The 5,052-nt window shown below is 38.4% G+C and overlaps 1 pseudogene; it reads left to right on the top strand.

The window, feature by feature from the left end:
- Positions 1–509: 509 nt before the first annotated feature.
- On the top strand, positions 510–1,176 carry LOC125079687 (ubiquitin thioesterase OTUB1-like; annotated as a pseudogene).
- Positions 1,177–5,052: the final 3,876 nt, after the last annotated feature.

Below are 5,052 nucleotides of genomic sequence, written 5' to 3'. Positions count from 1 at the left end.
TGTCTGTCTTTGATTGACAGTTTCTCTTAGCATCCTCTAGTTCCATCCATACCATTGCAAATGGCAAGATTTCATTCTTTTTGATGGCTTCTTTATCCATTCATCTGTCCATAGATTTCTCTGCTCTTTCCTTATTTTGGCTATTATAGACTTTGCTGCTATAAGCATTGGGGTGCATGTGTCCCTTTGAATCATTATGTTTGTATCATTTCTATAATTGCTTAATAGTGCAATTGCTATTTTTAAGTTTTTGAGGAACCTCCATACTGTTTTCCAAGAGTGGCGGTATCAGTTTGCACTCCCACCAACAGTAAAAGAGGCTTCCCTTTTCTTTGCATCCTCCCCAATATCTATTGTTTCCTTAGTTATTAATTTTAGCCTTTCCAACTGGTGTGAGGTGGTGTCTCATTGTGTTTTTGACTTGTATTTCCCAGATCCCAAGTGATGTTGAGCATTTTTTCATGTGTCTGTTGGTCATTTGTTTGTCTTCTTTGGATAAATGTTTGTTCATGTCTTCTGCCCATTTTCTTGGCTGGATTTTGGTTTTTGAGTGTGAGTATGATAAGTTCATAAATAACATCTATCAACAGGAGATCAAGGACCTCCACAAAAAGTACTGGCACATCAACAAGACCTGGCCTGACTGAAATGGCTTATACTGAGTTTTTGGGTTCTCCCAGATGGAGGCACTGCTGGATGACAGCAAGAAATTGCAGCAGTTTAAGGTGTGTCTGCCAAAGTGACCTGGTGTCCCAGGGCTTCACTGAGTTCACACTGAGGATTTTCACAACAGGTTCATGGACCTGGTCCAGCAGGTATAGAAGTAGATCTCATAGCCAACTGCTGGCCTCCTTCAATGACCAGAGTATCTCAGAATACCTGGTGGTGTACAGCGCTGCTCACCTCAGGCTACCTGCAGAGGGAAAGCAATTCTTCGAGCACTTCTTGGAGTTGGGGGACGGAGGATCAAGGAGTTCTTTCAGTAGGAGGTGGAGCCTATATATGAGGAGAGTGACCACATTCACATCACTGCACTGGCCCAAGTCTTCCGTGTCTCCATCCTGGTGGAGTACATGGACCTTTACAAGAGCCGCACCAGACATCTTTCCTGAGAGCTCCAAGCTAAAGGTATACCTCTTCTATCAGCCTGGAAACCAAGATAACCTCTACAAATAGGACTGGCCAGGCCTGCTACTGCCCTGCCTGCCCTCCCCTTTGCCAGGGCCTAGACAAGTACAGAGATTTTTCGTGATTGCAAATGGCCATATTTTATTCCCTGTCCCTTCCACATTTCATTAAAGGGGGATACTGGTGATGAAAAAAAAAAAAAAGAATTAGCCTTAGTGGAAGAGTTGCACAGGCTGCAGTGGTGGTGGCAGCTCTTGCCCTCTACTCCACTCTCTAAGTTTTATTACTAGCCCTTTGTCTGATAAGACATTTGCAAATATCTTCTCCATTCATAGGTTGACTTTTAGTTTTGCTGACTATTTCCTTTGCTGTACAAAAGCTTTTTATCCTGAGGAAGCCTCAATAGTTCATTTTTGCTTTTGTTTTACTTTGTCTTTGGAGACAAGTATAGCAAGAAGATACTGTGGCTGAGGTCACAGAAGTTGCTGCCTGGGTTCTTCTCTAGGATTTTGATGGATTACTTTCTCACATTAAGGGCTTTCATCTATTTTGAGTCTATTTTTGTGTATGGTGTAAGAAGATGGTCCTCTTTCATTTTCTGCATGTGGTAGTCCAATTTTCCCAACACATTTGTTGAAGAGACTGTCTTTTTTCCATTAGATATTGTTTCCTACTATTGTATGCATATTAGTTGACCACAGAGTGAGAGTCCATTTCTTGGTTCTTTATTGTGTTCCATTGATCAATGTGTCTGTTTTTGTGCCAGTACCATGCTGTCTTGATGATCACAGCTTTGTAAAGAACTTGAAGTCCGGATTTGTGATGCCACCAGTTTTGGTTTTCCTTTTCAAAATTTCTTTGGCTATTCAGGATCTTTTCTGTTTCCATACAAATTTTAGGATTATTTATTCCAGCTCTGTGAAAAATGCTGATGGTATTTTGATAGGGATTGTATTGAATGTGTAGCTTGTATTGGGTAGCATAGACATTTTAATAATATTTGTTCTTCCAATACATTAGAATGAAACATTTTTCCATTTCTTTGTGTCTTTCTCAATTTCTTTCATGCGTGTTTTATAGTTATCAATGTACAGATTCTTTACATCTTTGATTAGATTTGTTCCTATGTATCTTATGTGGTTTGGTGCAATTGTAAATGGCATTGTTTTTTCTTCAGTCAACATTATTAGTGTACAGAACTGCAACTGATTTCTGTGCATTGGTTTCATATCCTTCCACACTGCTGAATTGATGTATAAGTTCTAGCAATTTTGAGGGGGAGTCTTTTGGGTTTCTACATATATCATGTCATCTGCGAAGAGTGGGAGTTTGACTTCTTTTCTGATTTGGATGTCTTTTATTTCTTTTTGTTGTCTCATTGCTGAGACTAGGATATCCAGTACTATGTTGATAAACACTGGTGAGAGTGAACATCTCTCCCATCTTCTTGACGTTGGGGTAAAAGCTCTCAGTTTTTCCTTGTTGAAGATGATATTTGTGATGGGGCTTTTGTATATGGCTTTTATGATGTTGAGTTATATTCTCTCTATCCCTACATGGTGGAGGGTTTTTATGAAGAAAGCTTGCTGTATTTTGCCAAATGCTGTTTGGCATTTTATGAGAGGATCATATAGTTCTCGTCCTTTCTTCTATTAATGTGGTGTATCACATTGATTATTTTGCAGATGTTGAACCACTCTTGCATCCCAAGAACAAATTCCACTTTGTTATGGTGAATAATCCATTTAATGTACTGTTGGATCTTATTGGCTAGTATTTTGGTGAGAATTTTGGCATCCATGTTCATGAGGAATATTGGTCTGCAATTCTCCTTTTTAGTGGGGTCTTTGTCTGGTTTTAGGATCAAGGTGATGTTGGCCACATAGAATGAATTTGGATTTTTTCTATTTCTTGGAACATTTCTCAAACAATAGATATTAATTCTTCTTTGAATGTTTGATAGAATTCCCTTGGGAAGCTACCTGGTCCTGGACTCTTTTTTGTTTGGAGGTTTTTGATTATTGTTTCAATATTTTTGTTGGTTATGGGTCTATTCAGGTTTTCTATATCTTCTTGTTTCAATTTTGATAGTTTAAATGTTTCTAGGAATTTATCCACTTCTTACAGATTGCTTAATTTGTCTGCATATAATTGCTTATAATATTCTCTTATAATTGTTTGTATTTCTTCAGTGTTGGTTTTGATCGCACCTCTTTCATTCATGATTTTGTTTATTTGGGTCTATTCTCTTGTCTTTTTGATAAGTCTGGCTAGGGGGTTATCAGTCTTATTAATTCTTTCAAAGAACCAGCTCCTACTTTTATGGATCTGTTCCACTGTTTTTATTTTGTTTTGTTTTAAATTAATATATCATTGATTTCCACTCTAATCTTTATTATTTCTCTTCTCCTGATGGGTTTAGGCTCTATTTCCTCTTCTTTTTCCAGCTCCTTGAGGTGTAAGAATAGGTTGTGTATTTGAAGGTTTTCTTCTTCCTTGAGGAAGGCCTATATTGAATTTTCATTTTCATTTACTTACCTCTATGTATTTTTAAAAATTCTTCTTTAATTTCCTGGTTGACTCATTCCTTCTTTTGTAACACATTTTTTTTTAAAGATTTTATTTATTTATTTGACAGAGAGAGATCACAAGTAGGCAGAGAGGCAGGCAGAGAGAGAGGAAGGGAAGCAGGCTTCCTGCTGAGCAGCGAGCCCGATGCGGGACTCAATCCCAGGACTCTGGATCATGACCTGAGCCGAAGGCAGCGGCTTAAGCCACTGAGCCACCCAGGTGCCCCTGTAACACATTCTTTGACTTCCACATACTCATAGTCCTTCCAAATTTCCTTTCGTGGTTAACTTCAAGTTTCATAGATTTGTGGTCTAAAAATATGCATAATATGATCTCAATCTATTTGTACTGGTTGAGACCTGAATTATGATACATTATGTGATCTATTCTGGAGAATGTTCCATGTGCATTCAAGAAGAACTTGTATTCTGTTGCTTTAAGATGGGATGCACTGAATATATCCATGAAGTCCATCTGGTCAGTGTGTCATTCAAAGACCTGTTTCCTTGTTGATCATCTGCTTCGATAGCCTGTCCATTGCTGTGAGTTGGATGTTAAAGTCTCTCACTATTATTATATTATTATCAATCAGTTTCTTTAATTTCATTATTAATTGTTTTTTTATATTTGGCTGCTCCCATGGTAGGGACATAACTATTAACAAGTGTTAGATCTCCTGGTTGGATAGACCCCTTTATTATGATAATGTCCTTCTTCATATCTTCTTACAGTCTTTGGTTTAAAATCTAGTTTGCCTAATATAAGGGTGTAGCTTTCTTTTGATGTCCATTAGCATAATAAATGGTTTTGCAGCCCCTCACTTTCAATCTGGAGGTGTCTGTGTCTAAAATGCATCTCTTCTAAGTAGCATATCAATGGATTTTTTAAAATTTTATTTTATATAAACATATATTTTTATCCCTAGGGGTACAGGTCTGCGAATCGCCAGGTTTACACACTTCACAGCACTCACCATAGCACATACCCTCCCCAATGTCCATAACCCCACCCCCCTCTCCCAGGCCCCCTCCCCCCATCACCCCTCAGTTTGCTTTGTGAGATCAAGAGTCACTTATGGTTTGTTTCCCTCTCAATCCCATCTTGTTTCATTTACTCTTCTGCTACCCCCTTAACCTCCCATGTTGCATCTCCTCTCCCTCATATCAGGGAGATCATATGATAGTTGTCTTTCTCTGATTGACTTATTTCGCTCAGCATGATACCCTCTAGTTCCATCCACGTCGTCGCAAATGGCAAGATTTCATTTCTTTTGATGGCTGCATAGTCTTCCATTGTGTATATATACCACATCTTCTTTATCCATTCATCTGTTGATGGACATCTAGGTTCTTT

The sequence above is a fragment of the Lutra lutra genome, chromosome 10, assembly GCF_902655055.1.
Source record: "Lutra lutra chromosome 10, mLutLut1.2, whole genome shotgun sequence".
NCBI lineage: Eukaryota > Metazoa > Chordata > Mammalia > Carnivora > Mustelidae > Lutra > Lutra lutra.
Note: the sequence above shows the minus strand (reverse complement) of the source record. Positions and strands in the feature narration are given on the sequence as shown.